This window comes from Triturus cristatus, chromosome 8, assembly GCF_964204655.1.
Source record: "Triturus cristatus chromosome 8, aTriCri1.1, whole genome shotgun sequence".
NCBI classification, from domain to species: Eukaryota; Metazoa; Chordata; class Amphibia; order Caudata; family Salamandridae; genus Triturus; species Triturus cristatus.
In genome coordinates, this window is record NC_140591.1 from 1617873165 (window position 1) to 1617895560 (window position 22396).

The 22396-nt window shown below is 51.9% G+C and overlaps 1 protein-coding gene across 2 annotated transcripts in view; it reads left to right on the top strand.

The window, feature by feature from the left end:
* Positions 1-22396, top strand: part of ILK (integrin linked kinase) — a 363205-nt gene that overhangs the window by 144374 nt on the left and 196435 nt on the right. The window lies entirely within an intron of this gene.

Here is a 22396-nt window from a genome sequence, read left to right on the forward strand (position 1 = left end):
CATGGGTGCTGCAGGCCTGGTTTCTGGTACACGGCATGAAGCTTGGAACAGCATGGGTGCTGCAGGCCTGGTTACAGGTACACAGCTCGAAGCCTGGAACAGCATGGGTGCTGCAGGCCTGGTTTCAGGTACACAGCTCGAAGCCTGGAACAGCATGGGTGCTGCAGGCCTGGTTTCAGGTACACTGCATGAAGCCTGTAGCAGCATGGGTGCTGCAGGCCTGGTTTCAGGTACACAGCTCGAAGCCTGGAACAGCATGGGTGCTGCAGGCCTGGTTTCAGGTACACAGCTCGAAGCATGGAACAGCATGGGTGCTGCAGGCCTGGTTTCAGGTACACAGCTCGAAGCCTGGAACAGCATGGGTGCTGCAGGCCTGGTTTCAGGTACACAGCTCGAAGCCTGGAACAGCATGGGTGCTGCAGGCCTGGTTTCAGGTACACTGATTGAGGCCTGGAACAGCATGGGTGATGTCCTTCAGGACTGAGGTGCTTTGTCGGTGTCCTGCGACAGTTTAGATGCGGTAAGGTAAGATTGAGGTCCACATGGGTCCCCGATTCAGGGTTGAGGTCATTGGCCCTGTCCTGGAATAGCCGTCGACCCGTCAGGCCTGGTTACATTGGCGGCGGTGTGCCCTCTATTTCCGGCCCTCATCCTGCCCTTTGGGGACAGACTAAAAAGAGAAAGCGTCTACGAGACGCGTCATGCACAGACAACTGCGCTGGTCCGTGTCCTGACACCCATCTCCATTCTGGCTGGGGCTGTTTATTGAATGAATTATTTGATAGTGCTAGGACACTCTCCGCGCAGCGCTTTACTGCACCGCATGGCACTCTAGGCAACAAGCACTGACATGCGGGCGCGACTCGTGGGGCCGAAAAGAAAAGAGGATTGCTCTTTCCAATTCCAAGACTAGAACATCCTGGGTAAATGAGCCGCGGATCACACGTGAGATGTTCAACAGTGCAAGGAATCTGTTCGTTTTAACAGAGGGCAAGAGCCGCACTCCTGGACTTCAGCTGCACCTCAGATGGAGCCTTCCAGATACTTTCCACATACTGCTGGATCCCTGGCTCTTCATCTCTCCACTCTGAGATGTGCGGAGGTGGGCATCTGTCCAGGGCTGGCTTTGCAGTGTTACTTGCACTTTATAGATATAGCTTCATTCTTTTTTTTTATATATATATTTCTTTTTATTAAACAAGTGAGAATCAACATCACAAGGTACATCACAATAGAAAATTGTTTGACATCTTACAGTTACTGTCAGTTAAGCACATGAGTCATGATTTCTGGTTGGTATCTTAATTACGGCGATGGTGGATCGTCACGGGTCTTAACGGTCGGGGGTTCATATATTACCTCAAAATACGTTCCAGTCATCCCAGATATGGGTCGATTTTTGTGGGCATCCCTGCGCCACATACACTGTCTTTTCCCGGAACATACTCCAATCCATATCCCTCTTCCAGGCCGCTATGTTTGGTGCATATGCGGCTCCCCATAGCTGGGCGATATTCCTCTTCGCTATCATTAGGCCCAGTGTAACCCATATGTTGCGCTTGTTATTAAGGTCAGTGGGCTCCCATACATTCAGGGGACATCGTTTGGCTTCTGGGTGAATAGTTGGTGTGAGTACCTCACTGAGAATGTCATGTATTTTCCGCCAGTATCGTTTGATATGTACACAGTCCCACAGTATATGCAAGAAGGTTCCCTCACCCCTACATTGCCTCCTACAGTCTCTGTCCTCCACCTTCCCCCTTTTCACTAGACATGGACCTGTTATGTATATTAGATGTAGGATTTTAAGTTGGAGCAGACGCAATCTATCCGATATACCCACCTCCCGCGGGAAGGCCACTGCCATCACCCAGTCCTCATCATCTAGGATTATGCCGTCTCCTTCCCATTTCTCTCTTGTGCGCAGTAGCGGGTCACTGGAGTTATGAATCAGCCTTTTATAGGTTAGTGAAATGGCTTTCTTAAGCTTCATTCTTTGAAGTCTGAATCCCACCTTCTCACAGTGTTTATAGGGTCTGCCCAAGTGCATGCGTTTGTGGCATAATGTCTGGAATGTCCTGGTGTGGATGCGTGGCTTTTGGCCACCTCCAGTGTATTAGGGATTGCCCCTGGTAGAGCTCACGTTCTTCCGTTGATATCTCCGATGCGGTAAATGTACCTTTCAAGCGCCCTAATTCCTGACCTTCTCCAGTGGATCTGTTCTTTTGTTGTGAAGCATCCCGCAGGCTTAGAGCTGCCAGCTAGTGCTGTCACTGGGACATAAGGTCTGTCATGCTGTAAGATCCGTCAGCCTTTTCCGGTGGAAGCCTATCAGACAGTGCTGCTGTCTGGTTGCAAAGACATCCTGAAAGCTTTCCTGGGAATGCATTCCGCCTATTGCTTGCCATTGACTTTAAGGTTTGTAACTCACATTTGCTTGCTTTCTGTTTGCTGGCTTTATTTGTTGTAGGCTGTCCACCATGTCTTCGTCCCTCCCGTGGAGTATAGCCTGTTCACCATCGCTCCTTGTATTCTAACACGAGTGCTATCTTTCTGTAATTAGGCCTTTACATTTAGTTCTTATCTTCTCACATTTGCTGTGCATTCAAAGACAGATGTCAAATGTTAGGCTCTGTCTACCAGGGAGCTTGGTGTTTACTTTTCTTTCACTGACTTCAAAGTGAGAGGATTTGTGACAATACTGCTGTGTACCCATTTCAGACGAAAGGCTGTATTATATAATTTTTTTTTTCTAGCACATAACAAAATATAATTATCTGTAAATAAACTGTGCAAATGATGCAAATTATTTGTAACTGCAGTGTGGTGGAAACACATATTTTAATACGATCTAAACAAATCAATACACTAGGTGATGACATTTCCACACATTGCCGTTTGTGCGCTGAATACTTTTAGCCGTAAAACCTAGATCTGTGTATATGTAATGTTAATTTCAATTAAAATGTGTTGTCTGTAATGGCAGTGCACTACCACACCACGCATACTTCAATCTACACACCTCCACTCTGACACTCTACTGTACAACACTTTACTCCGCTCCACTCTGCTGCACGATACTGTACTTTGACACTACTCTAGGCCACTCTGTGACCCTCCACGGCACTCCACTCCACAAAATTCTACTCTGACACTCTGCCCCTCCCCACTCTGCCCCTCCCCACTCTGCCCCTCCCCACTCTGCCCCTCCCCACTCTGCCCCTCCCCACTCTGCCCCTCCCCACTCTGCCCCTCCCCACTCTGCCCCTCCCCACTCTGCCCCTCCCCACTCTGCCCCTCCCCACTCTGCGCCCCTCCCCACTCTGCGCCCCTCCCCACTCTGCGCCCCTCCCCACTCTGCGCCCCTCCCCACTCTGCGCCCCTCCCCACTCTGCGCCCCTCCCCACTCTGCGCCCCTCCCCACTCTGCGCCCCTCCCCACTCTGCGCCCCTCCCCACTCTGCGCCCCTCCCCACTCTGCGCCCCTCCCCACTCTGCGCCCCTCCCCACTCTGCGCCCCTCCCCACTCTGCGCCCCTCCCCACTCTGCGCCCCTCCCCACTCTGCGCCCCCCTCCCCACTCTGCGCCCCTCCCCACTCTGCGCCCCTCCCCACTCTGCGCCCCTCCCCACTCTGCGCCCCTCCCCACTCTGCGCCCCTCCCCACTCTGCGCCCCCCTCCCCACTCTGCGCCCCTCTCCCCACTCTGCGCCCCCTCCCCACTCTGCGCCCCCTCCCCACTCTGCGCCCCCTCCCCACTCTGCGCCCCCCTCCCCACTCTGCGCCCCCCTCCCCACCCTGCGCCCCCTCCCCACTCTGCGCCCCCCTCCCCACTCTGCGCCCCCCTCCCCACTCTGCGCCCCCCTCCCCACTCTGCGCCCCCCTCCCCACTCTGCGCCCCCCTCCCCACTCTGCGCCCCCCTCCCCACTCTGCGCCCCCCTCCCCGCCCCCTCCGCGCCCCCCTCCGCGCCCCCCTCCGCGCCCCCCTCCCCACTCTGTGCCCCCCTCCCCGCCCCCCTCCCCACTCTGCGCCCCCTCCCCACTCTGCGCCCCCCTCCCCACTCTGCGCCCCCCTCCCCACCCCCCTCCCCGCCCCTCCCCACTCTGCGCCCCCCTCCCCACTCTGCGCCCCCCTCCCCACTCTGCGCCCCCCTCCCCACTCTGCGCCCCCCTCCCCACTCTGCGCCCCCCTCCCCACTCTGCGCCCCCCTCCGCGCCCCCCTCCGCGCCCCCCTCCCCACTCTGTGCCCCCCTCCCCGCCCCCCTCCGCGCCCCCCTCCCCACTCCGCGCCCCCCTCCCCACTCCGCGCCCCCCTCCCCACTCTACAACACTTTATTCTACTCCACTCTGACATTTTCCTCCTCTGTGCTGTGCCCCACCACTCCGCGCCCCTCCACTCTGCACCACTCCTTTCTGCTCCATGCCTCTCCTCTCCACTTTATGCCACTGTACACCATTCCATTCCACTCCGCTCACCTTCACTGTACGCCCCACTGCACTGCTAACCCTCAGCACCACTCCACACCGCTCCCCGCCGCACCGCTCCCCGCCGCACCGCTCCCCACCGCACCGCTCCCCGCCGCACCGCTCCCCTCCGCACCGCTCCCCTCCGCACCGCTCCCCTCCGCACCGCGCCGCCTGTGCCCCTGGAATGCTCGCCGGCCGCCCCACTCGAAGGCTCGCCGGCCGCCCCACTCGAAGGCTCGCCGGCCGCCCCACTCGAAGGCTCGCCGGCCGCCCCACTCGAAGGCTCGCCGGCCGCCCCACTCGAAGGCTCGCCGGCCGCCCCACTCGAAGGCTCGCCGGCCGCCCCACTCGAAGGCTCGCCGGCCGCCCCACTCTAATCTACGTCACTCTACAACCTTCTACTCTGACACACTGCACCACTCATCGACACACTATGCCACTCATTGACACACTATGCCACTCTACTCTGCGACTCTCTAGGCTACTGTATCTCACTCCACAACACTCTATGCCACACTCTACGCTACTCAACTCTGACTTTTTACTCCACTCTGTGCTGAGCTATGCCCCTCCACTCTACACCCCTCTACCTCACTTTACATCACCCCATGACACTCCATTCTACGACACTCAACTCTACTCTATTCCACTCTATGCCTCGCCACGCCGCTCTGACCTGCGCCACGCCGCTCTGACCTGCGCCACGCCGCTCTGACCTGCGCCACGCCGCTCTGACCTGCGCCACGCCGCTCTGACCTGCGCCACGCCGCTCTGACCTGCGCCACGCCGCTCTGACCTGCGCCACGCCGCTCTGACCTGCGCCACGCCACGCCACGCAGAGCCACGCCACGCAGAGCCACGCCACGCAGAGCCAAGCCACGCCACGCAGAGCCAAGCCACGCCACGCAGAGCCACGCCACGCAGAGCCACGCCACGCCACGCAGAGCCACGCCACGCAGAGCCACGCCACGCAGAGCCACGCCACACAGAGCCACGCAGAGCCACGCAGAGCCACGCCACGCCACTCTAATCTGAGCCACGCCACGCCACGCCACTCTAATCTGAGCCACGCCACGCCACTCTAATCTGAGCCACGCCACGCCACTCTAATCTGAGCCACGCCACTCTAATCTGAGCCACGCCACTCTAATCTGAGCCACGCCACTCTAATCTGAGCCACGCCACTCTAATCTGAGCCACGCCACGCCACTCTAATCTGAGCCACGCCACTCTAATCTGAGCCACGCCACTCTAATCTGAGCCACGCCACTCTAATCTGAGCCACGCCACTCTAATCTGAGCCACGCCACTCTAATCCGTGCCAAGCCTCGCCACTCTAATCTGAGCCACGCCACTCTAATCCGTGCCAAGCCTCGCCACTCTAATCCGTGCCAAGCCTCGCCACTCTAATCCGTGCCACAAATGTTTAGCCATGCCGAACATCAGCCACGCTGGTGTACAACGTGGCTAAAATACATTGACAAAGCCAGTAGCTCTTACGAACGGGTCAGTACTTCACCCTTCTGTGAACAGCCCTGCAGTGTTACACTCCGTCTCAGAGAATAGTGAGATAATTCGCCATTTGTGATGACACACCACCACATGAGCAATTGTTTGTCAGCCTGACGTTGTGGTGTTCTCAGCGTGTTGCTTTGCGACCGAACCACACACTGTTGAGGTAGAGCCTGTAATCAGCTTGGAGGGTAAACCAGTCCTGCCACCTATCGCGCATCCAGAGCTGGAGTAAGCATCCTTTGCTATGGTTAACGACTCTGGCTCAAAGGACAATGGCTTGCCTCTGGGAGTTAGCTGCGGACCACTTAGCAGGCATTAGCTATTTGGGGATGGACAAGAACCGTTGGCGAACAGAATTAGCACTACCTCTTTTGACTTGGAGATGCCAGACAAATATTCTCCTGTTCTTCCCAGAGCCCTCCTAGACTGTTAAATTCCAGTCACAGTTAGAGAGAAAACCAGTTTTGACCCCGTCAGGTAGGGTGGCTGCCATGAAGCCAAAAACGGGCCTGCCTGGTGGCCGCTGGCCTCTGCTATGTTGAAACATAGCCGAGGTTTCTTAAGTACATCAACAGCAGGCAAAGTGAAAGTGCTGCAGAAGGAGACCGGACACTGCAAGAAAATAGTTGAGATTGGGTGATAGATCTTCTTCAGTAACTGGACTCGCACAGGGACTCGAGAACTCCTGAATCCTGCTGGCACCCAGGGACTTGAGCTGCTCTCCACGGATCAGGGGGCGGGCCTCGTGTTTACCTGCACCACAGGCATTGCCTCAAAGCTTCCAAAACAGCACTTCTAAAAATAACACTTCCCAGTTATTGATTTAAAAACTTCATAAAATGAACTTTTCTCAGAATATATTGAAGTATGGATAGTGTGATAGGGGTTAATTTTTATGATTTAAGGTAAGGTATGGGGTTAAGGTTATTGGTTGAGGATACAGGGTTAAAGTTATAGCGTTAAGGAGTTTGGGTCTAGTTGTTTCGGATATGAGTTGACGGGTTAAGGGTAGAGGGTTAGGGGGTTGGTTAACTCATTGGTCCTTATAGTTACATTACTTAGTGTCATTGTTGAAAGTGTGTTGACGATTTTTAGTCCATCATCTAAATAAGTGTTTTTCAGTTATATTACTATTTCATTCAATTCAGTTGAACACTATGGGTTTGAAGTAATGCGATTAAAAGATGTAAAAACAAACTGGTACTGTTTCTTAGTAAATACCGAGTTGACGTACTGGTACAGAGTACTTCCTTGTTCATCTTTAGTGTATGCGGTGTACAATTCCCAGAGGTGTATCATAGAGTTGCGTGAGTTCTGCCTGGAGTCACACAAGTGGTCCTTTGGTAGCCATGCTTGTTGATGCAGCCGGATATCAAATGTTGAAAGCAGGAGGCATTAGTGTGCCGTAGGCATCAGCTGGCAGGGTCTTCTTTCACTAGTGCAGGGTCGCAGGCGTCAAGGCTGTCCCGACACCCACCCATGTTGACAGTAAGGCGGATGTTATGGAATGTAATTTAACACTACAGTCTCATCTGAGGGAATGGGTCTTTGACTCTCTCGCTTTCCCCCACTCTGATCTTAGAGAAGGTGTCTTGATTCACTTGCCCCCCTCCCTGATCTGAGGGAAGGTGTGTTGGATTAGCTCACCCCCTCTCTGATCTGAGGGAAAGTGTCTGGACTCGCTTGCCCCCTCCCTGATCTGAGGGAAGGTGTCTGGATTCGCTTGCCCCCACCCTGATCTGAGGGAAGGTGTCTTGGATTCGCCCTCTCGCTTGCCCCCTCCCTGATTTGAGGGAAGGTGTCTTGGATTCGCTCTCGCTTGCCCTCGCCCTGATCTGAGGGAAGGTGTCTCTGATTCGATCTCTCGCTTGCCCCCTCCCTGATCAGAGGGAAGGTGTCTTGGACTTGCTTGCCCCCCTCCCTGATCTGAGAGAAGGTGTCTTGATTCGCTTGCCCCCTCTTCGATCCGAGGGAAGGGGTCTTGATTCACTTACCCCCTCCCTGATCTGAGAGAAGGTGTGTTGGATTCGCTCGCTCCCTCTCTGATCTGAGGGAAGGTGTCTTGGACTCGCTTGCCCCCTCCCTAAGGTGTCCTGGATTTGAGATCTTGCTTGCCCCCTCCCTAAGGTGTCCTGGATTTGAGATCTCGCTTGCCCCCTCTCTGATCTGAGGGAAAGTGTCTTAGACCCGTTTGCCCCCCTCTCTGATCTGAGGGAAGGTGTCTTGGATTCGCTCTCTCGCTTGTCCTCTCCCTGATCTGAGGGAAGGTGTTTTGGATTCGCTCTTGCTTGCCCCCTCTGATCTGAAGGAAGGTGTCTTTGATTCGCTTGCCCCCTCTCTGATGTGAGGGAAGGCGTCTCGTGTTATGGATCTGTCTTTCCTTTCAGAGAACAAGAAAAGAAGAGTTTTCTTGTGCGAGTCTCTTGGCATCTTGGCTTTCACACCCCATGTGCAGGTTTAGGGGGGGCACTCTCTTCTCATCATTCTCGCATAGCAGCAGCCTTTGCATCTTTCTTTCCTGCACTCGCCATCCGCAGAGGGAAAGTTTGTGCTTGCTCTCCCCCCTTTGAAAGAATATTTGTCGGCTTTCTACTTAGATTTCAGAATGTTGTGGTCTCCCTTCTCATCTCGTACGGTTCACCTTAGTAGGAAGGTGTTTATTGGTGTCTCCTCTCCATTGTGAGTGTCTCTGTGTTGCACATCTTCTGCCCTCTGGAAAAAGGTGTTAGATTCTGTCACTCCCCCGTCTCTCTCCTTCCAGGAAAGGTGCGTGTTGGGTTCTTTCACTGCCCCATCTCTCTCCTGCCCTCTCTCCTTTTAAGAATGGTGTGTGTTGGGTTCTGTCACCCCCCAGTCTCTATCCTGCCCTCTCTCCTTCTAGGAAAGGTGTTTGGTTCTCTCTCCCTCCCTCCCTTTCTCCTGCCCTCCCTCCTCCCAGGGAAGGTGTGTTAGGTTCTCTCTCTATCTCCCTCCCTGTCTTTCTCTTACCCTCTCTCCTCCCAGGGAAGGTGTGTTAGGTTCTCTCTCTTTCTCCTGCCCTCTCTCCTCCCAGGGAAAGTGTGTTAGGTTCTCTCTCTCCCCTGTCCCCTCTCCTCCCAGGGAAGGTGTGTTGGATTCTCTCTCTCTCTCTCTCTCTCTGTCTCTGTCTCTGTCTCTGTCTCTGTCTCTGTCTCTGTCTCCTGTCCTCTCTCTCTCTCTCTCTCTCTCTCTCTCTCTCTCTCTCTCTCTCTCTCTCTCTCTCTCTCTCTCTCTCTCTCTCTCTCTCTCTCTCTCTCTCTCTCTCTCTCTCTCTCTCTCTCTCTCTCCTGTCCCCTCTCTCTCTCTCTCTCTCGCCATCTCTCTCTCTCTCTCTCTCGCCATCTCTCTCTCTCTCTCTCTCTCTCGCCATCTCTCTCTCTCTCTCTCTCGCCATCTCTCTCTCTCTCGCCATCTCTCTCTCTCTCTCTCTCGCCATCTCTCTCTCTCTCTCTCTCGCCATCTCTCTCTCTCTCTCTCTCTCGCCATCTCTCTCTCTCTCTCTCTCGCCATCTCTCTCTCTCTCTCTCTCGCCATCTCTCTCTCTCTCTCTCTCTCTCTCTCTCTCTCGCCATCTCTCTCTCTCGCCATCTCTCTCTCTCTCTCTCGCCATCTCTCTCTCTCTCTCTCCTGTCCTCTCTCTCTCTCCCCTGTCCTCTCTCCTCCCAGGGAAGGTGCGCCTCTCTACCCTCGGAGGCAGGCCTCGTTCCCCTGCTTTGCCTTTTAAGGCCTGGGCTCTCCTCTTCACTCCTAACTTGGTAGTCAGGCTGTAAACTCTCCGTTTTTTGCTCGGCCTGTCCTTCCGATGCCAGAGTATGAAGCTTGCTGGCCTGGCTTTCCCTCACCTCCGGTAGCGCTGCCTCCGAGGCCCCGGCGCCGCTAGAGGAGGCCAGATGGGCCGTGCCCCAGCTCTAGCTATTTACCACCATACACCCCCCCCCCCCACTACCTTACAAAACATAGGCGTTTGCCCGAATACTTTTGCTGAAAATGTTTTGGATTTGTACACACATGCATACAAAATCCGATTTAAACATTTTAAGCTTATGCTTGTGTATGTGAAATATATATAAAATACCCTTTCAGGCATAGTGACAAATTATGCAAAAAAGAAGCAGAGAACTCTGGGTAGTTCTCAGGGTTAGGTGGAAAGCAGCTGCCTGAAAGTGTTTTTTTTATTTTTTTTATTAGACTGGGTGCTCCCTTTTGTCTGGACAAAGCTATACCTCTCTGAAGAGCTCTAATTAGAACGAAACACTGTGTCGGGGGTTGCTCTTGCTCATTTCAGGTTGGCTTGGTTGATATTTTACCAATTCAAAGCTGTAATACTGTGCCTGGAGTGGTAAATGGCTTTTGACATTTTACAGCTCGACAAGGACAGCACTGTGCTAGTCCTATGCTTAAAGACTCTGCTGTAGAAATGGCAAAAGACTTTGCCAACCACGCCGAGATAGAAAAGGACAATGTGCTAATCCTATGCTTAAAGACTTTGATAGAAAAACAGAAATTTGAGGTGAGCAGATTTAGTGTGTCGCTGGTGTTGAGAGTGCTCTATTCAGGAGCTGCTTTCCACCTAAACTTGAAACTACCCAGTGTTCTCTGCTTCTTTTTTGTGTATGTGTGTATATATATATATGTGTGTGTGTGTGTGTATATGTACCCCCTTAAAATCAGGCTGCTGGCAATGCTGCACACTATGAAGGTGCAGTGAGAGCTACTAGTGGCTCCCACCAGCCCCTCACCTCCGGCAGTACTCCCTCAGATGGTGCACTGAGAGGTGACTGAGCCGCTCAGCTCCGGCAGTGCTCCCTCGGAGGCTGCCTTGAGAGGTGACAGCCCATCACCTCCGGCAGTGTTCACTTAGAGGCTGCACGAAGAGGGGACTGAACCTCTCACCTCTGGCAGTGCTCCCTCAGAGGGTGCATTGAGAGGTGACAGCCCTTCACTTCGCTGCAGTGCTGCCTTTAGAGGATGCACTGAGAGGTGATTGAGCTGCTCACCTCAGACATCCCTCCCTTAGAGGGTGTACTGAGGTGACAGCCCCTTACCTCCAACAGCTCTCTCTTAGAGAGTGCGCTGAGAGGTGATTGAGCCCATACCCCCAGCAGTGCTCTCTTTGAGGGTGCATGAGCCCCTCACCTCCAGCAGTGCTCACTCAGGGTGCACACGAGCACCTCAATTTTCAGCACTGCTCCTTCAGGGGTGCACTGAGAGTTGACTGAGCCCACTCACCTCCAGCAGTGCTCCCTTAGAGGCTGCATTGAGAGGGGACCGAGCCTCTCACCTCTGGCAGTGATCCCTCAAAGGGTGCACTGAGGGGACAGCCCCTCACCTTCAGCAGTGGTCCCTCCGGGTGCACGAGCCCCTCCATTTCAGCAGTGCTCCTTCAGGGGGTGCACTGGGAGGTGACTTAGCCCACTCACCTCTGGCAGTGTTCCCTTAGAGGGGGCAGTGGGAGGGGACCGAGCCTCTCACCTCTGGCAGTGATCCCTCAAAGGGTGCACTGAGGGGACAGCCCCTCACCTTCAGCAGTGGTCCCTCAGGGTGCACACGCCCCTCAATTCCAGCTGTGCTCCTTCAGGGGGTGCACTGAGAGGTGACTGAGGCGCGCACCTCCAGTAGTGCTCCCTCGGAGGTGCACAAGCCCCTCAATTTCAACAGACGACTACGGATCTTTTCAGCCTTCCTCCAGCAGCCGTCAGACCTCCAGCTGAGGGTACAGTGAGAAGGGGCTGCGGACCCTCTCAGCCTCCGCTTCCCTCCCCTCCAGCAGCCGACAGAGCTCCCACTGAGGGTGCGGGAAGAGGTGACTGGTGAGATTCCACAGCCTTAAGGACCCTGCATTGATAGAGGTCTGAGTTGGATGCGCACCCCCTTAGGCGTGTGCTCACCCCTGTGGCGTGTGCTCAGGCAGCACAGACTTTACTTTTGCCTGTTTCACCTCACACACCAGCGAGTACTCGGGTTATGTGCATGGGATCCTCGCACTGACATGGAGCCACTGCTAAATTAATATCGAGGCCAGATTTTTAAAATGTTCTGTTAGATGTATTTATTGAAGGAGGTCCAAGTCACTGCTTGCCCTGGACTGTATTTGAGTCCTTGCGGGCGAGATGGACCATGTTCGGATGCACTGCTCAGATACTGGTTATGCCACAGTGCCTTCTCCACCCTGTGACCACTTGTAGGTGCTATGAACTCTCCAAGGTCGTGTCCAGAGCGGATCGGTCCTCCTTGCCTGCCTGGTCCAAGAATGAAAGGGTGTGGTGGTGCAAGTTTCTTTGCACAGCCATATTTGTCCAGGTGTGAGGCCACGCGGTAGAGGGCTCCTTCAATCCCCTAGCATGGCACATTGAGGGGCTATGATCCTCAAAGTCCTATGAACTGATCATGAGGGAGGCAATGGCTTCCTAGCTGCCTTCCTTCGCCAGTGGAGAGCGGCGCTTCTTTCTCTGGTGTGTCTAGTTCTTAGATGCCAGCTGTTGTTTACCATCACACTTGTGGCACATTGAGGGGCTATGATCCTCAGTCCTATGAACTGATCATGAGGGAGGCAATGGCTTCCTAGCTGCCTTCCTTCGCCAGTGGAGAGCGGCGCTTCTTTCTCTGGTGTGTCTAGTTCTTAGATGCCAGCTGTTGTTTACCATCACACTTGTGGCACATTGAGGGGCTATGATCCTCAGTCCTATGAACTGATCATGAGGGAGGCAATGGCTTCCTAGCTGCCTTCCTTCGCCAGTGGAGAGCGGCGCTTCTTTCTCTGGTGTGTCTAGTTCTTAGATGCCAGCTGTTGTTGACCATCACACTTGTGGCACATTGAGGGGCTTCGATGCTCAAAGCACTATGGCCTGATTGCGAGCGATACAGAGGCTTCCTAGCGGCCTCGCTTGCCCATGGAGAGCAGTGGTTAATCTCTGGGGTCTGGTTCTCAAGTGCCAGCTGAAGATGCCCAGCGTGCTTGTAGCTCAGGCTTTCTTTTCCCCTAGTGCGGGACATTTAGCCTCAAAGCTCGATGCCACCGTGGTGCATACACTTACTGAAACATGTAAATGGCCAATAGAATTGCCTACTGAGATCAAAACAGAATTGTATTTAAAAGAATCTCGTTAAAAATGACTTGATACTTCATTTGGAAAGTTGCTGCGGTTATAGTTCAAAGCCTTATCGCTGAAATTCCCCAGTTCTAGTATGCAACCATGACCCCAGTGCTTAACCTCAAGAATGACATCACCAGTGACATCACTGATGTGGCCTCCTATAGCACACTCGGTGCAAAGCTGCATTACTGTTGAGAGCCGGCAGATGTCTTCACATATTTCACATTCACCAGAGAAACTTTGATCAATAAAAGTGATATAAAATCAGCATGCACCAGCACCAAGACAGGGTGTGGATCTTTGCACATTTCCTTCATGCAGCACATACTGGTACCAGTGCAAAGTAAGTGCTGCTGTTGTGGTCAGTAGAGATGTAACCGCATCTCACGTTCAGTCTGGAAGATATAAAAGGAAGCTGCATGCCTGCTGCTAATCCGCGGGTTGAGTTTGAAAGCCATGGTCAGCTGTTTTTGTTGTTGTTTTTTTTGTGTGTGTGAAAAAAGGGATTTTTCCAGCTCTGTGTGAGTCATGCCTGCCACTTCTGGGAACAGAGTGTACCTATCCTGCTGCCACATTTCTCCACAGAAATTTACACCCATGAAGTCTTGTAAACCAATCTGGCTGTGAGTTGTTGAGCTGAGACGTGTGTTAAACAATGAAGATTGAAGTCTCTGGTGGACCAGCAAAGAAAGTTCTGTTAAAGACCTGTGCAGATGAATTGGGCTTACCCAAAATCCAATCCATGATGTACGGGGGAACCATTCCGTCTCAGTTGCCTGACTCGACACGTTCCGTGCTGCTGGCCTGGCGGGCTTCTCTACGCCACACCCGCTGGACGCGTAGGCTGACACAATGCACACCCCTCTGGCAGGGAACGTGGCTTCATGAAGTTAGTGGGCTGCGGGGGTTTAAATCGTGGGACCTTATCGGAATTTCGCAACTTGGGGATGTCTGGGCCAATGGCCACCTGCGTTCATTCCAAGAACTCCGGGCCCGTTACTCCCTTCATTCATCCCAATTCTATAGATACCTGCAGCTGCGGCATGCCCTCCACACACATCTCACAGGCGAGACCAGGCTCCCGGAGCACAGCCCTTCCGAGGCGCAAACTATGTTGGGAGACTTGGGCAAAGGGGGTATCTCCCACATTTATCGCACTCTTGTCAATAACACTCCCACTTCGCTGGATAAGTGGCGGGACCAATGGGCGGAGTGGGTGGGCCCTCTTGACGAGGCAGATTGGCGGGACGCCCTTATGGCTCCAAAGACAATTACAGCTTCTGCCAAGCTCAGGCTGATCCAGTTATACTACCTGCATGCCGCCTACCTTACGCCCATGCGCCTTTATTGTGCGGGCCTGTGCTCGAATGCGTCCTGCGCTCGGTGTGGCCACGCTCCTGCTGATTTCTTCCATGTGGTATGGTCATGCCTCCATCTGGCGCGATTTTGGGGATCCATTGAAGATGAACTTACGGAGATTTTAGGATGGACGGTTCCCCATGACCCACGTCATTTATTACTGGGGATCACAGACGGGCTAGATGGGACCAGAAATGAAAAGATATTCTTCAACACGGCCATGACTGTTGCCAAGCGCGACATAGCGGCGGCATGGAAAAGCCCTGATCCACCCGACCCTGGGAGATGGCGTGGGGGATTGGCGCGCGACCCGAGAGAGAACCCTGTACATTGCAAGAGGATGTCCAAGGAAGTACCGTAGGGTATGGGGCAAATGGCTGGGTACCGTGGAATGACCCCTATCATATGTTAAACTTCTGTGCTTGTGCGCGCCTGATGGGACAGGGTATCGTGGGATGTCATGCTTTTGTAAATGCTTACGACTTAACGTGCTCCGTGGTATTGCTGCTCTTCAGTTCCTTTTACGTTTTTATGTGTAATTTCTCTCAAACCAATAAAAATTTGTTTATCAAAAAATAAATCTGTGCAGATTGTTCTGCAAACGCGTGTCTGGTTAGATACCTGAAAGCCTCTTTCTAGCCAGTTGTAAGTATGATGGGATGAGAATGCAGCAAGTGCCCTGATGAGTGGGGTCCCTTCTCCATGATGGATTCCTTGATTACAAATTACCCAGTCTCTGGAAACCCTGCTGTATTGTTGTACGTATTATAAAAATCCCTTTGAGTTTGGAAACTCTGTGCTTTCGATTAGAGCCGCAATTAATGAGCTTTCAGTAACTCTGGAGACCCTGCTTCATTGAGAGAATCATTTAATGACCATGTTCTTGTGAATGTCTACTCTCTTCTCCATGCACAGGGAATTGCATAATGGGCATGTGTTTCTGGGAGCTCAACTCTGTGGAGAAATGGACTGTATAGCAAGCTTCTTGTGTGTATGGAACCGTGTGCACTGTGGATAAGTGCATTGGCTACTTAGACCCCAAGAAGTTTTCGAAAAGAAAGAGGACCCCACTGAATTGTGAAACCTTGCTTCTTGTCTTCAGGAGTTGTCTTGCGAGCCCAGAGTGCGTGGTGTTATCAAGTCCACAACGGATAGCTAGATGTTGGGGCATTGGGAAGCATGGCTTGAACGGGAGGCCTCCACTGAACCTGAAACCTGTAGTGGCTTGATTGATGTTAGGTTACAATCTCTTGTCATGAAAGAACTGCTGTTAGCTTTAGGGCCACGTTGAGTCTATAACGTTTTTTTTCTGATCATGCTGCTGTCTTATAACAATTGTCTTGTGAGTTAAGACTTCAGTTTCCTTTAATACTACCCTGGTGGGTCTCAACAGCGTCGTTGGGCACATTCTAGCTGATAGTGAGCCCTTTATGAGTTTACAAACAACATTATTCGCTTCAGAGTGCCATCGCATAGACCCCAGTGCATCTGAAAAATGTTATGGGGTCATAGTCGTCCCAGCTACCATTCGTTTCGTGATTGTCGAGTCATTGCTTAAGTCAGAACTGCATTGGGTAAGTAGGCCCTAGGGTGTCTGGAAAGTCGGCTTCGGCTTGGGGTTTGTTGTGCGTCTGTGCCTTTAGTTTTCCATATCTGGGTAGTGTCTGTTAAATGAAAAGTTCATCTTGGGCCGCATTCAAGCATCCTTGGACTTCTTACCAAGATGCCGGTGGCGGAAGCCAGCCTCGTATGGTCTTATAAGTGTTTCAGATTCCAGCAGCAGCTTCTGGCATTTACTCCCAGGCAGTCCGAGAGTAAGGCAGCACCTGGCCTCTGTTGTCATCTGCAGTTGCATCAGTGATGGCATGGATTATGTCATTGAAGTGTGAAAGGGTGTAAAAACGTGAAATGGGCTTGAGGGAAAAGGCACTGGTGTTATCCGTGGATACTGGTTGGCTGCAAAAAGAACCCCTGCTCATTCCTCTCAAGAAGACTCTGTATTTTGTGATAGATATGCTAAATATAGTTCCTGTGTTCAATCAACCAAACATTTAAAGATGGTGAAGGTCTGTTTTCTTGGGTGAAGTAGTGGCACCTCATTGGGTACCTTAGGGGCTTGTCGGATCCTACAAGTAACCAGTCACCTTTATTCTCTTAATCGCTGCCTTGTTTGTAAGCCCAGAGAAAAGGGAGTCGACTGAGTAAGCTAGGTGTTTTCATTCTCCACCTGTCCCTTTAGCTGGCTCCTACTGCATGTAGCCCTTGTCGGGTTACCATAGAGTGGACTGTACTGACGTGCTAGTCAGATGTATTGGGTTTGTTCTTTCACCATTTACAAGGGAACAAAAGCAAGTACCTGCATCTAAATAGAGCCAGTTTTTCAATCAAGACACAATATCCGCATACAAAGGCTGTATGTTATGTCCCATGCATAAAGAAGGCAGGGGGATCCTAGTTGAAGAAATTGCACTGACCGATAACCTCGAGTACCAGTAGGCAGTCGTCACACAGTGAAGAGGTAAAATGCCTGTTCCCCTCTACTATGACATTGCTGCTACCAGTGAAAGTCTCCGCAAAGCCTGGGTTTAGTGGACAGCAGTCACCGTCACTCAGGAGTACACTTTGGGTCCTCTTCAGTCATCGGAGTACAGCTGATGACAAACCACAAAGGGAATCTCACTCATTGAAAAGCACAGGCATAAGACACATGGCTAGTTAGCAGAAACAGAAAGGAAAGGACAGCACAAGCTGTCCAAGCACTCACAGGAACTTACTTCTAAGAAGGACTATGAGTTGCAGGTCCTGGCCACACTGGAGGTGTGTACGTGGCATGAGACCAGACGTGAAGCGACAGTATTGTGAAAAGGAGCTGGGTGCATAGTGAGAACGGGGGCAATGACTGGGGTCGGTATTAAATCAAAATCCTGCGGCACACAGCCAAAGGCCGTCTGCACCCAGTTTAAGGGGCATGGGGGACACTGCTGTCCATGACCAAAGATCATGTGAATTAGTTATGGGAGACTTCTGGGGGCTCAGCTAAGTCCACACCCTGCAATCGGGTGGTCAATTAATAAAGGACGTGCACAGTGCTTTCTTCGGTTAGCCCTTGGCCAAAGTATGTAATTGAATGAGCCCAAAATCACTTTGCTAAAGTACTTTACCCAGGAGAGGAAATAACGTTTAAAAAAATAAATTTTCACTAAAAACTATTAATTTGCTTATACGGGCCTAGCACTCCTCAGGGCCTGGCCGAAGGCCAGGCCAAAACCCCAGAATTTGCTGGGCAGAGCCAAGAATGAGTATAGTTAGCTCTGGGCTAGAGTGAATGATCTGCACTCAGAGGACAGAGGCACAGCTGTATGCTTTGTTCCGTGCGCTCTTGGAGTGTTGTGCACGTAGATTGCCATAGGGCTGTGGCCTCAGCACCCTTTCATACCCTTCACCGGGCTTGTGCAAGGCCATTCTCTGCTTGCAGACCAAGCTTGGTATAGTAGATTCTTGGGTGTGTGGGCATTGAGCGTTTACAATGTAATGATTGAAAAGTCGGTGGTGATGTGATCTCATCAGCGATGTCATTTGTGATATCATGTATCTTATAGAGACTTCTAGCTGGAGATCCCTTACCTTCAAATCCTCAGGTGTCCGACTGGATCAGGTAATATTTTTGAGTGATACCCCTGCGCCAGTAGGTGGTGTCTTTCGGCTCCTCTTGGCATTGTCCACTCCGTAAGTGACCTGCACAGTGCCTCTATAGGCGCCAGCCCAGCGTGCTGGCGTCAGTTCTTTTCTTCCAATGCCAGTCAACCATAGAAGAGTTACCCCTAGTCTTTTTCGACTGACTTTTTTTATTTATTTTTTATTATAATTAACATCGTCAAGGCATAATTCTTCCAGGTGGTGTATATATACACATTGTAAATCAATAATACACATTCCGTAACCTTATTACATTGGCATTCATTACACCATAGTCATTAAACGGTACCCCTCATGCTGTTGCCGCCTCCCTCCCTAGCGATCCTCATCCGAGTCCTCTTCCGCCTGTTCATGTGGTGGGTCACAGATGGATCCCCTAAATTTGTTCCATGCCCCCCAGATCTTGCTCCATTTCCGGAGACAACCACGATTGATGAATACTGTTCTCTCGGCCACCATAGCAGTGTCAATGTCTTTACACCATGTGGCTAGTGACGGTAGCTTTGCTGCCTCCTATTTTTGTGCGATATTGTGTTTCGCAACCATTATCCCCAGCGTGGCCCAGTCTTGTGCCGGAGGAGTAAGGTCCTTTGGCTCCCATATATTTAACAAACACCTCTTGGGCTCTGCTACTAATGACACTTCCTCTGTTTGTGATATTGTTCTCATCACCGTTGTCCAATAGTCCACAATCTTCGGGCACTGCCATATGGTGTGATTTAAAAAGTACCCTCCTCCCCTCAGGCAATATGGGTGTGGTGTTTTACCCATCCTACATAGTGTAGGCCTAGTGTAGTAGGTTCGATGTAGAATTTTAAGCTGCACTAGTCTGAGTCGTGAAGGAATACCCACCGCCCGTGGCGAGGCCAATGCCTCCTGCCATTCAGTGTCATCAAGGTCACCCACATCGCGAGACCTTTTGCCCCGGAGTGGTACTGTGGGGTCCGGCAGGCTGTTAACTAACTTTCGGTAGGTGAATGAAGTAGCCCGCTTATGCATGTAGTCTGTCAGTAATCTGTCCTCCAGAGGTGAAGCTTCCGGGACCTCGGTACCAGGTGGTATGACTGCTGTCAGTGCGTGTATCGGAAAATTTCAGAGGGTGCCAGATCATATTGTTGCTGAAGACGCTCGAATGTCATTACATTCCCCTTGTTCCAAAATATCACCCACCGTGGATATGCCTATTGCATCCCACTGATTGAAGCCTTTACTATTCCTGAGCCTTCCCAGCCGCTTTGTGTCCCAAAGAGGAGTGAGTCGGGTTATAATCCCTTGCCAGCCCAATTTAGCCTGCGCAGCATGCCATATGGTGACTGTGTGTTTTGTGGGCCCTATTAACGCAGGGGCTTGCTTCTTATTATAAAGGGCGGACAGCATACTTCCTGTTCCCAGTACAAATTTGTCTGCCCTAAATGCAGAGTCTGTTTGCGGGGCGTGTATCCATTGGTTGACTACTTTTAGTTGTGCCGCCCAGTAGTATAATTGTATGTTAGGGAGTGCTATCCCACTGTCATACCATCCTCGAACCAACTTGTTCTGTGCTATGCGTGCTGGTTTGTTACCCCACATAAGGCTGGAAACCTGTGCTGTTATCGCTTTAAAATAGCTTAGCGGTACTGGGAGCGGTGTGTTCTCCAGTGCATACAGAAATCAAGGAAGCGCCATCCTTTTAAAAAGCGCTGCCTTTCCCAACAATGTTAGCGGCAATGTCCCCCAGTGTATTGCGTCCCTTCTTAGGTGCTCTAATGGGGGCAGTAGATACCTTTTGAAGAAATAATCCAGGTTGGCTGTTATATACCCCCATACCCAAACCCAAACCCAAATATTTAAATGTGTCTCCCGTGATCTGGAGTGGGCAATCGATAGGGAGTTGCGGTGGAGGGCAGTGTAGTACATACAAGACAGATTTGGACCAGTTTATGGTGCAGCCAGACGCCCGTCCGAAGAGTTCGCATATATTTAGGAGAGCCAGTATGGAGCACCTCGGGGAGGTCATATATAATACATCATCCGCATATAGGGAGATGCGGTCTTCCCACCCTTCCACCCATTTGAGACCCTGTATCAATGGCTCCCACCTATTCCACGCCGCCAGTTGCTCCAGCACCAGGGCAAAAAGCAGCGGCGACAAGGGACAGCCTTGGCGTGTACCACGCGCCAGTGGAAAGTCATCGGAAATGTGTCCATTTGCCGTAACGTGTGCCACTGGCTTAGTATATAGGAGGCGGATCCATGCGCAGAATTTAGGGCCAAAGCCCAAGTGACAAGCACAGCGAACAGGAAGGGTCACTCCACCATATCAAATGCCATTTGTGCATCTAGGGAGAGTATAACAGCTGATTCCTGAAGATATGGGATACGGGCCATCACCCCATGCAGGCGTCTCGGGTTTAGGGCCGTATTCCTGCCAGGCATAAAACCGACTGATCCGGATGTATCACGGTGTCAGTCTAATCGCCAGTAGCTTCGCAAGGATTTTAGCCTCCGCATTGATCAATGATATTGGACGATACGAGGTACATTCTTCAGTAGGCTTTCCTGGTTTAGGTATTGCAACTATGGTGGCCAGTCTCTGATCTAGCTGAATACATGCACAGCAAGTGTGGGGCAATATTCCCCGCAGTCTTTTTATAGAGTTCAATAGGTATCCTACCGCTTTACCGGATTGCAATGACTCGATCGCCACTTGTAACTCCTCTACCGTGAGATCCGCCTCAAGCGCTAGAGCCTCTTCCGGGGTGAGCTTGGGCATATCAATATCTTTTATATAAGTAAACGCCTCCTCCAATGTCATCGTGGAGGAAGACGTATACACCTGTTGAAAGTGTTGTGCTAGTGTGTGTGCTATTGTCTGTTGATCCGTTGTCGTTTGCCCATACCTCGTCCGAATCCGCGCCATCCATTTATTACCCTGCTCCCTTTTGTCGTGCCACGCCAGGAGCTTCCCGGCTTTGTCACCGGTTTCATATATCTTGTGTTGAGTGGCCGTTAGTCGCACCCTGGTTGCTTCCCTAAGGTACTCCCTGTGCTGTTGTTGTCTAAGATGCTAACTCTGGGATGTAGCCGGCGTTGGGTTATTAGAGTGTTGGGCCTCAGTGTCATGCAGCTCTAGTTCTATGTCCTGCAGCTTCTGTTGTTTCTCCCGCCTGTGCCCCGTAATACAGACAATGGCCTGCCCTCGAATGACAGCTTTATAAGCCTCCCACAGGTTAGTCGGAGAGTTAACCGACAAGACATTCTCCTGAAAGTAGTGTTTCGTCGCCGTAATGACAGCCTTCTTGATCTTGGGGACCTGTAAATAGCCAGGATGAATGGGATAGATACGCCGCCGCGTCCTGTGGTGGTATGTGTATGTTAATAGTATCGGGGAATGGTCAGAGATACCTCTAGGCCTAATCTCTACACTGTCACTATTCCTCAGACTGTCAGCTGAAGCTAGGAAATGATCTATTCTGGACAGGCTATTGTGTACTCCGGAATGGAAGGTGAATTGCCGTGCCGTAGGGTGGTGCCATCTCCACACGTCCGCAAGCCCAAGTGCTTCCATAAAACCCCCAAGGCGAGACACGCCAGGTACGTGCGTCTTTGCAGGATATTGGTCTAGAGTTCCATCTATAGTTGCATTAAAGTCGTCCCCCGTGCCCCCCCTCCCACCCCCCCGCCCCCCCCCCAATCAGTAGCTCACCTTCCGGAAGGTCAAGTAAGAAATCACGAAATCACGAAGTGCTGGGAGTGCTACTGCATGTAGTGCAGGGGGGATGTAAACGGATACTATATTGATAGACTGCCCCTCCCATTGACCTATTATGGCCGAGAATCGACCTTGATCGTCTGTTTTTGTGTTATGCACTATTAGCGGAGATTGTTTTTTAACTAATATACCCACTTCCCTGGAGCCAGAAGAGAATTCCGAATGTACAAGCATTTTAAACCCCTACCTGTCCATCGCCTTGCATGTGGTACCAGTAAGGTGTGTTTCCTGCAGCAGGGCCACCGCTGGCGAGCACCGCTTTAAACCCTGCAGAACCAGGCCTCTTTATTTTGTCTCCCAGGCCATGTGCGTTCCATGTAATCAAGGACAGGGGTGGCACCTGGGTCATGGGATACATCCCTGGATCAGGGTCAGTTGTGTCTTGTACTGCCATATCTGGCGAGATGCAAAAGAGATGTTGCGGGGTCAAGTGCGCAATGTGTCTGCTGAGCAATGTGTAAGAATGCGACATACCCGAGTGCCTCATTATAGCCTAA